Raw genomic sequence first — 11,643 nt, forward strand, 5'->3', positions numbered from 1 at the left:
AGATGGGGACGTTTGCAAGACAACAACCATCTGCACAAACAGTTCGACGACGTTTGCAGTAGCATGGACTATCGGCTCGGAGACCATGGCTGCGGTTACCCTTGACGCTGCATCACAGACAGGAGCTCCTGCAATGGTGTACTCAGCGACGAACCTGGGTGCACGAATGGCAAAACGTCATTTTTTCGGATGAATCCAGGTTCTGTTTACAGCATCATGATGGTCGCATCCGTGTTTGGCGACATCACGGCGAACGCACATTGGAAGCGTTTATTCGTCATCGCCGTACTGGCGTATCACCCGGCGTGATGTTATGGGGTGTCATTGGTTACACGTCTCGGTCACCTCTTTTTCGCATTGACGGCACTTTGAACAGTGGACGCTACATTTCATATGTGTTACGACCTGTGGCTCTACCCTTCATTCGATCCCTGCGAAACACTGCATTTCAGGAAGATAATGAGATAACGCACGACCGCATGTTGCAGGTCCTGTACGGGCCTTTCTGGATACAGAAAATCTTCGACTGCTGCCCTGGACAGCACATTCGCCAGATCTCTCACCAGTTGAAAACGTCTGGTCAGTGGTGGCCGAGCAACTGGCTCGTCACAATACGCCAGTCACCACTCTTGATGAACTGTGGTATCGTGTTGAAGCTGCATGGGCAGCTGTACCTGTACACGCCATCCAAGCTCTGTTTGACGCAATGCCCAGGCGTATCAAGGCCGTTATTACGACCAGAGGTGGTTGTTCTGGGTACTGATTTCTCAGGATCTATACACCCAAATTGCTTGAAAATGTAATCACATGTCAGTTCTAGTATAATATATTTGTCCAATGAATACCCGTTTATCACCTGCATTTCTTCTTGGTGTAGCAATTTTAATACCCAGTAGTGTAGTTATTTCTATAAAATCACGTATGGTGTTGTGGTTTTCCTTCACTTCAATTTAGCACATGAAACCAATGATCCCTGTCAGGATGCTACTAAAAAGAATCACAATGTAGGTACTGTAAATTATTTACTCCCAAAAAACATGCAGATAGCAAAAATTGTACACTGATCAGCAAAAACATGACCACTGCTCACCACGATGTTGGATGTCGCCTGGTGGCGTTGCGGGCAGGTGGCGCGGTAACGAAAGTATCTATGCAGGACAGAGACGGGCAGGGGATCACCCTAGCGTAGATATGGGCTACAACTGGAGAAATCCATTGAGATTGTTATCACACAGAGCCTGTGGACGACTTTCTCGAAAAGGGTGAAGACGGTCGACTGTTCTCGTGCTGTTGTCGTGAGCATCTACGGAAAGAAGTAAGACAGTGAAACTGCCACGTACACGACTCTTCACACAACGTGGGGTTCGGAGGCTTGTCTGCTCTACAAAGCAGATTGATGGTGAACTGCTGAAGAAGCACAATGCTGGTCCACGCACAGGTGCTTGGGAGCACACTGTTCATCGTACATTGCTGAACATTGAGCTCCGCAGCAGATCACTCCTACGTACTCACATGTTGACCCAACGGCATCGACAATTACGACTGCAATGGGCACGAGACCATCGTGATTCGACCGTGGATCATTGGAAGTGTGTCACCTCTTCGGATGAATCGTGTTTCTTACTGCACCAGGTCGATGGTCACCTTCATAAACGCCGTCAACGAGGTGAACGGCTGCTGGGGACAGCATTATGCTACGGGAGACATTCTCCTGGGCTTGTATGGGACCTATGGTAGTCACAGGAAACATCATTTTAGCTGCGGACCATTTGCGTCCCTACATGCTTGATGTCATCTTTCAGCAGTATGTCTCGAAGCCAGCGACGTGCTACAGTAGTTTCAAGACCTTAATAGTGAAATCACGTTGATGTCTTGGCGAACAAATTCGTCTAATGTGAATCGTCACCAGAGTAAAGAATAACAACTGTGTCATGGGGAAACGACTTTAAGAGCTCCCTGTGTCGAAAGCAACAGCTCCCGCCAGCGAAGTCTCTATCTCGATGCCCGGAGGGAACTGTCTTCTATCGATCTTGGCTGGCATATGTTCTCCATGGATCCCTGAAGAGAAAAGTCCTTTTTCACTCTATGCCCTGGACAAGCTGCGTCTATTATCTACGCTGAGGCGATGAATCCCAACAGCCATTACAGAAACATTACATCCCACAACATGGGTCATGAATATACCAGCCGATCACCTGAAGCTCATACTCCTTGCAGAAGATTTTTGGGAAGGTTCCGTTTCCCCTACCACATTCTTAGCACTCTGGCAATCAAACCGCATCTCTGCTTTTAGACTGTAATCCCGTGCTGATGCTTTCTCGAAGGTCAGCTTGCGACCATCGTTTGCGAACACACTCATTCCTTGACACTAAAAGAATGTCCTTTTGCCTTCTCCCGCCACTAACGCTCTTTCTCCAGGTACGCTGCTCTGAAATCTTTTCAGTGCCACCAAAGAGCAATGTCCCACCTGCTATGTTCACCCTATGGGGTTTCTGTTGCCTCCAGGATCGCAAACTGCCTCCGCCATGCTCTGCTCTCTGTCAGGGCACTAAACGTCCACCCCTCTTTAGCCGATAGCGGCATTTGAGGAACGCCTGGCCTACTTCTCCTGTTCTGTCAGTTCTCAGCCTTAATTAGCTGCCAGATATGCAGTACTACAGAAATTGTTAGTTTGTGGTCTAGCCAGTATCAACCAATGAAATGGTTAGTAATACGCGGGTGCATTGTGAACAGTGGTGTAATGTAAATATAAATCTACAAGAATATTAAATGTATGGTGGTAAAATCTTTCCGCCTTACAACACTTTCAAAAATTCATACAAACGAAACGGTACAGCTTATTTCCCTCATTAACAAAGGGTATCTGGAGTTTTTTTTAATTACATATCAGTGCAGTCCTCTTGTTGTTGGTTGTAGTGTAGAAACTGACACCCAAACAAAAGCAGAAGAGTTGGTATTTCCTTCAGTTAGCAAAAAGGGAGTTGGTAACTGCTGTTCGACAAGTGTTTCGCACACAATTTCACTAGGGCGAACCCAACAGAATCTCCATTTATACCTGGTTTAAACAATTTGAAGAGAAAGGTCGCATTTGAAGAGGCAAAATATCTGGTAGGTCTCCGATATCAAAGAAAATGTTGACTGCAGTTGAGCAACATTCCAATGAAGCTTGCAGAAATCAACACGTCGAGGGAATCGTGAGCTTCAGATCCCACAAACAACCGTTTCCAAAATCCTTCGTAAACGCTTGCTCACTAAACCGTACAGACTTCTGTTGATACGGGAACTCATTCCAGGACATTACGTTGCACGAGATGGTGCACCAAGATGGTGGCAAGGGTGAACAATGTCAGCGGTACGCCAAAGAGGTTAATTTCAGTGACAAGGCAGCATTGCACAATAATGCTAAAGTTAATCGGCCCTGTGTTCGTTTCCGGAGAAAAGCAAACCCCATTTCTCTATCGAGGATGAACGAGATTCGCCAAAAGTCAACGTGTTCTGAGCAATGTCGAGGAAGAAGGTTTGCGACCCCTTGTTTTTCATGACAAAACCATCACAGGTATTTGCTACCTCGACATGACAGCTTTGCGGCTTTTTCTTTAACGGCGAGAAAAACTCCAACAACTTCGTCTTGCAACATGCACCTCCTCACTTCCACTTGGCTGAATGGAAACATACATATGACTGGACGATGAGGCGGCCGAGCAGGTGCTGATAACGACGCGTGCTGCAAATGGCCACTACGTTCACCATGCATAAATCCTTCTTGACTTTTTATGGAGTTACACTGTGTGATAAAAAGTATCCGGACATCCCCCAAAAAAATACGTTTTTCATATTAGGTGCATTGTGCTGCCACCTACTGCCAGGTACTCCATATCAGCGCTCTCATTAGTCATTAGACATCGTGAGAGAGCGGAATGAGGGGCTCCGGGGAACTCACGGACTTCGAACGTGATCAGGTGATTGGATGTCACTTGTGCCATACGTCTGTACGCGAGATTTCCACACTCCTAAACATCCCTATGTCCCTTCCTTCCGATGTGATACTGAAGTGGAAACGTGAAGGAAGACGTAGAGCACAAAAGTGTACTGGCCGCCCTCTTCTGTTGACTGACAGAGACCGCCGACGGTTAAAGAGGGTCGTAATGTATAATAGGCAGAGATCTATCCAGACCATCACACTGCATCAGGGTCCACTGCAAGTACTATGATAGTTAGGCGCGAGGTGAGCAAACTTGGATTTCATGGTCGTGCGGCTGCTCATAAGGCACACATCACGCCGGTAAATGCCAAACGACACTTCGCTTGGTGGTAGAAGCGTAAACATCGGACGATTGAACAGTGGGAAAGCGTTGTGCGGAGTGACAAATAGCGGTACACAGTGTGGCGATACGATGGCAGGGTGCGGGTATGGCGAATGCCTGGTGAACGTCATCTGCCCGCCTTTGTAGTGCCAACAGTGAAATTCGGAGTCGGTGCTGTTATGGTGTGGTCGTGTTTTGCATGGAGTGGGCTTACACCTCTTGTTGTTTTGCGTGGCACTATAACAGCACAGGCCTACATTGATGTTTTAAGCACCTTCTTGCTTCCCACTGTTGAAGAGCAATTCGGGGATGGCGAATGCATCTTTCAACACGATCAAGCACCTGTTCATAATGCACGACCTGTGGCGCAGAGGTTACACGACAATAACATCAATGTAATGACCTGGCCTGCACAGGGTCCTGACCTGAATCCTACAGAACACCTTTGGGATGTTTTGGAACGCCGACTTCTTGCCAGGCCTCACCGACCGACATCGATACCTCTCAGTGCAGCACTTCCTGAAGAATGGGCTGCAATTCCCCCAGAAACCTTCCAGCACCCGATTGAACATATCCCTGCGTGAGTGGAAGCTGCCATCAAGGCTAGGGGTGGGCCAACACCACACTGAATTCCAGCATTACCGGTGGAGGGCGCCACGAACTTGTAAGTAATTTTCAGCCAGGTGCCCGAATACTTTTGATCACATAGTGTATGTGAATGAAAAAGTGTCTGTCGTAGCCCTGCCACAATCCTTGCCATAGCTACGACAACGAATCGCAGCTGCGGTGGAGTTCATCACCACCGAGATGCAGCAAAAATATTGAGAAGAGTATGAATGTAGTCTCGACGTTGCCATGTGACTCGAGGACCACGTATCGAGTATCTGTAATGCATAAAAAACTTGCACAGATTGCTAAAAGAATAGGTTTGAAGCATGCGCCCACCCCAAAGTCCCACGCGATTGAAAAAAGCGCAGGTGGCTCCTGTTTATAAGACGGGTAAGAGAAAGTATCCACAAAATTACAAACTAATATAATTAATATCGGTTTGCCGTAGAATTCTTGAACATATTCTTAGTTCGAATATAAGAAATTTCATTGTGACGGCAGTGCCTCTGTCCACAAATCAGCATAGGTTCAGAAATCTCTTACGAAACTCAGCTTGCGCTTTTCTCACATGATATCCTGTGAACCATGGATGAAGGGCAACAAGCGAATTGCATATTCCTCCTTTTCGGGAAAGTGTTTGACACGGTTCTCCACTGCAGACTGTTAAACGATCATACGGAAGAGATCCTCAGACAAGTGAGTGTCTCGAAGACTTCTTCAGTAACAAAACCCAACACGTCGTCCTCGATGGCGAGCGTTCACCAGAGACAAGCTCATCAGGAGTGCCGCAGGGAAGTGTGGCAGGACCGCACTTATTGTCTTTATACATAAATAATCTGAAGGACAAGGTTGAGCATCAATCTGCAGCTGTTTGCTGAAGATTCTGTGGAGTATATAAAGGTGTCGTCGTTGAATCACTTTGGGAGGGCACAAAATGGGTTAGAATAAATTTTTAGTTAGTGTGCGGAATGACAGCTTACTCTAAACATAGAAAAATGTAAGTTAATGAGGATGAGTTAGAAAAAGAACCTCGTAATGTTGGAATATGTTACTAGCAGTGTACTGATTGACACAGTCACTTCGATAAAATATCTAGAATTAACACTGCAAAGCGATATGAAGTGGAACGAGCACGTATGGATTGTAGTAGGGAAGGCGAATGATCGACTTCGGCTTATTGGGAGTATTTTAGGAAAGTGTGGCTCATCTGTAAAGGAGACATCGTATAGAATACTACTGTGACCCATTCTTGAGTTTTGCTCGAGTGTTTCTTCGGTCCGCACCAGGTCAGATTCGAGGAAGACACTGAAGCAATTCAGAAGCGGTTTATTACTGACAGGGTAGAACGACAACGCCCGAGTATAACGGAGATGTTTTGGGAACTCAAATGGGAAACCTGGAGGGAATGCGACGTTCTTTTCGAGGAACGTTATTGAGAAACATTAGAGAACTGGCATTTGAAGCTGTCTGCTGAACGATTGTACTGCCGCTTACATACATGTCGCGTAGGAACAATGAAGATAAGAAAAGTAAGGGGCCATATTGAAGTGTAAAGGCTATCGTGTTTCTTTCGCTCTGTTTACAGATGGAACAGGAAGGGAAGTGACTAGAAATGGTACAGGATACCCTTCGGCACGCACCACTGGTAGCTTACTTAGTACGTATATAGATACATAGAAAAGAATAAGTTGTTCCGTTGCGTTTGTTTGAGTTTTTGGAAATGTAAAGTTCTCTTTTCGTCACACTAAGTTTTTTGGAAATGGCAAAAATAAGCACACCAGCCAAAGAATTAGTCAGCCCCAGGAGCTATCCCGCTATGTATAAACGCCTCTGTTCTTAATAATGGCCTCAATTCAGCGGTTAAGGGAACCCTCAACTATCTTTAGGCATGCCATATGCAGCTGAAGCAATTCATTGACAATTAGCTGTCATAGAGCTATCAAATTACGGGGATGATAACTGCTACGCTTCAGCCGTTGTTGCAAATAGTAACAGATATTTTCCATGTCATTAAGATCGGCTGGTTTAGTAGGCCCGTCGAGATGACACAGGGTGCCTTGAGTATTAGTAAAACCAGAAATTTAGTATCCCCGCCGGACTCGGACATTGGGATCGAAGTGGACCCACCGCCGATAGCCATTTAGAGTTGTTTGCTTTCACGCCCGCATTACGAACGGTGTGGACTTCGCGGTAGACAGCAAGACGCCCTGGCAGCGTAAACTAGGACGGAAGTATGCGCGTTCCTCTCGTCCAGTTTTGCTGATGCTTCCGAAGCTTTCCGATCGCTGACGACACTTCCATTCACAGTTGGTCGCTTGCTCTTGGTTTTTGGGGCAAAACAGTGACTCGTCGGTCGACGCCATCTCTTAACTACTGTCCAGTTTCTGTCCCCTTTGACAGACCGAAGCACGGAGCTTTTGTATACGGCCTTTTGTGAGGTGTTTCGAACTCGAAATGTCGACTGCATGCAGTTCACTTCGCAGTATCCGCTGGGAAACTGGTTGACATGGACCTACATTATCTGACAGAAACAGCTGTTGTCGGGTTTGAAACTGACACTCGTCTACGGTCCCTGTTTGCTACATGATCTTTTTACGACCACTGTTCTGATGCCGTATTAAGCGGGTGCGAACATTACACTGTTCCTTGTGCACAGTCGACATCGATACACTAACAAATCACACAACTTCACTCACACTGTTGTCACGGACACCTCCAAGAACGACAGCTCATTTCCGCCAGTCTTTCAGCTCTCCATCTAGACCCGTTTTACTGCACTAATTTCATACAACCTGTAAGAAGTCCATGACTAAGGAATTTTTTGCTAGCGCACTCGAGCAGATGTAATTTCGATGGATTGCTCACGCGCTGCCTGCAATATGTAAGCTATAAGAGAATCTCAGCCCAGAGAGGAGTGTTGTATGCAGTAGGAACTGTGTGGCAGTAGGAGTAAGTAGTAGCTAGCAGTCGTGTGTGTGGAGTTGGCTGGGGCGGTCGTGGGGAGCGATGGCGGTGCCTGAGCGATGTTAAAAGCAGCCTCGCACATATGTACAATTGTTACATCAAGTCCATGTAAATGTTTCTAAAAAATATCTTAATAATAATCTTTCTTATAAAAATTAACTTTTGACAATCATTCATCTCAATTTCAAGAATTTACTAACTTCTCCAATCCATGATCATCCCGATTATTGTAACGAAAATCAGTTGTTTCCTTTTATACATGACAAATCTATCGGCCAGCATTGCACTGAGCTGTGCCAGAAAAATTTCTTATAGAAGCAGATATATACGCGTTATCCGGCGACCTTATTGAGGTAAGAATTTTCAATTTATTCAGTATGATGTTTCAGAGCCATGACGCAGCACTGCTGACGTCCAAAATTTACCAGTTCAAATTCACAGTTAATTATTGAAAGGTTGTATATGAGTCAGATTTTTTAATTAGGACGTTAGTCACATTTTTATTATTGGTAGGTTACGAAATTTATTAGTGGGGAGGTTACACTGAATGTGAATGGCATAAATAATTATATTTTTACTGTTGGGAGGTTTCGGAATTTTTCTGTTGGGAGGTTACAAACCGACTGGCCCTCGCGTGACCGCCGGGTACAAGTTCAACACCATCTACGGCGCTCCAAAGAGAACAGTGTCCTCTTTCAAGAGAATGGTTAATATTTTGCCCAGTTATTTATAAGAGGACGGGATGTGCAGCATCTTGCGAGTGGTTTTAGTTCCAGAAATGAGTAGCATTTAGTAGGAACTGAAGAAGGAACGTGGTTAGACAATAATTTTGTGGTTCATTGTCGAAGGATGTGTGAAAAGCGCACACCAAGGAAAAAAAAAAATGCGCACCACGAAGGAATTATCCGGATCGGATGGCTATCGATAAATGTAATGTATAGGACCAGTACGTTACTAACTTGTTCAATTTGTGAAGCTCTTTCTATTTAATAAATCATCCATTTTTTCTGAAATTGTAGTCATTTGTTTGTTTGTTCACATCTACTTTCGTTGCATTCGGATTATTCCTGTGTGGTGCAACTTTTTTTTTGTCTTGGAGCGTATTTACGGCAGCTTTGATAAAACCAACTTTCGCACAATGCACGCACCACAGTGGACTATGGGTAGAATGCTTCATGCAGGACTACATGTTTAATTTATATTTCTTATTATAATATGATTTATTTTTCTAGTCAGATACAGTTTGGTGGGCGAGAAGGTGGTGGGGAAACGCACGTAAGACTTTTCGAAGTGTGTATGCAGGGGGTGTAGTGCACCTGTGATTTCCAACTTTCGAGGCGGAGTAGGAGAATGTGAGCTGAGTATGAGATGCGGAAATTTCTGGACAGGCTAATCGAAAACTGTTCTTGCACACAGTAACATGACATTACCATAGGTATGCAGTTTAAAGTAAACTCTGCGACAAAAATAGACAGTTTCAGAAGTTTGTTTATGAGTGAGTGAAATATTAATTTATAGATGTAAGAATGTGCGGCAAAGCTGTAGGTATCAAACACAGAACAGGAGACTCTCGAGTGAATGATGTTATTTTTCGCGAAGCGCTGCTCGCACTAGCTCTCGAAACAGAAAGGTGAGTCAGACGAGGATCGAATCCACGCAGCGGATTAACGACAGTGGCCTGTGCACTTGCCATTCTGAGTGTGGTTTTCAGGTGGTTTCCCACGCTCGTTTAGGCAATTGCTCGGCTAGTCACCAATTTTCGCCAGAGAACATTCAATACAAAAACAATTAAAATTCAAAAACACACAGAACAGAATTTACACAATTGATAGACTGGTGGCGCACACGACTTCCCTCCCTCAGGTAACCGACGACTACAGCAACAAAAGGGCATCCTGTCGTGAGCCTGAGGGGAGTATCAATGTCCTATCTTGATAATGTTAAATTTAACATATTTATATTTCGTTTCCTCAGGAATTATCCAAGGTAATAAAACAACACTTTGCCAGGATATAGAGTCGTGTCTTAATACATTCACGGATCAACTATCAAGTATCCAACTTTTTAAAGACTCAAGACCTGAATTTTTTATGAAAGTATTAAAAAACTTATGTAGTTTTAAAAAATATATATTTTTAGATCAAAATATGAATGCTATCTCTACGTGGAAGATTCACGTAAACATAGTAGCACTGTCAATAAAAGGTAAAAATTTCAGAGCTTTAGCTTAAGTAGCTTCTGAGATAATGGGAAACATTGGCAAAAAAAGTAGTTTTTCAGGAATCGCACTTGAATATGGAGTAAAGGAGAACTCACTATTGAACGAAGAGGCAGCTAAAACTCTCCAGTTTTGTAATCTTTATCTTCTGGAGGATCAATCGGGTACAGTATTTTTCTCCGTCTGAAGGATCTTGCTGCTTCTGTTGAAACAGGTCTATTGGGAGTTTGTTATTGGCATTTCTCGAATTTGTACCGTCTTTGGATGTCTCAAACGCTAAGTAACAATTTTGAATTGTTTATTAGTGCGCGCAGTCTTTGGTCAGAGTTGCTGTGTCGCTGGAAGATGCGCTTGCTTTTGTCATCGCGAGGAACGCGGGAGTAATATCGTTAGAGGGATTATGAGACAGACGCCTAGCAGAAGACTCGTGGCAATGTAGACGTTAAGTCGAGTGCATCTGTGTTCAAGTAAAATGAATTGTGTTTGAATATTGAGAAACCGTGGCGAAAGACTTCAAGTGTAATTTAGAATGAAGTGAGATGTAATCAGATCAGAAAAGAGTATGAGGGAGAATGAATTTAATACTTTTTATTTAGTGGCACTGCAGTCGCGCGTAGTTAACAATCATTGTTGAATGAGACATCCATTGCAGAGAACTTTCGGTTTTTCGTTAAAGACTGAGTAATTTTTGTAATGTTTTTTCATGTTTATTAGTGATCTGTCTAATATTTGTGAGAGTAAGTGTTTGATATCAATGTTGGCCTTTGTCAATGTTAATGAGTATTGTAACATGAATTGCATACAAGTAATAATACACTCCTGGAAATTGAAATAAGAACACCGTGAATTCATTGTCCCAGGAAGGCGAAACTTTATTGACACATTCCTGGGGTCAGATACATCACATGATCACACTGACAGAACCACAGGCACATAGACACAGGCAACAGAGCATGCACAATGTCGGCACTAGTACAGTGTATATCCACCTTTCGCAGCAATGCAGGCTGCTATTCTCCCATGGAGACGATCGTAGAGATGCTGGATGTAGTCCTGTGGAACGGCTTGCCATGCCATTTCCACCTGGCGCCTCAGTTGGACCAGCGTTTGTGCTGGACGTGCAGACCGCGTGAGACGACGCTTCATCCAGTCCGAAACATGCTCAATGGGGGACAGATCCGGAGATCTTGCTGGCCAGGGTAGTTGACTTACACCTTCTAGAGCACGTTGGGTGGCACGGGATACATGCGGACGTGCATTGTCCTGTTGGAACAGCAAGTTCCCTTGCCGGTCTAGGAATGGTAGAACGATGGGTTCGATGACGGTTTGGATGTACCGTGCACTATTCAGTGTCCCCTCGACGATCACCAGTGGTGTACGGCCAGTGTAGGAGATCGCTCCCCACACCATGATGCCGGGTGTTGGCCCTGTGTGCCTCGGTCGCATGCAGTCCTGATTGTGGCGCTCACCTGCACGGCGCCAAACACGCATACGACCATCATTGGCACCAAGGCAGAAGCGACTCTCATCGCTGAAGACGACACGTCT

The sequence above is a fragment of the Schistocerca serialis genome, chromosome 4, assembly GCF_023864345.2.
Source record: "Schistocerca serialis cubense isolate TAMUIC-IGC-003099 chromosome 4, iqSchSeri2.2, whole genome shotgun sequence".
NCBI classification, from domain to species: Eukaryota; Metazoa; Arthropoda; class Insecta; order Orthoptera; family Acrididae; genus Schistocerca; species Schistocerca serialis.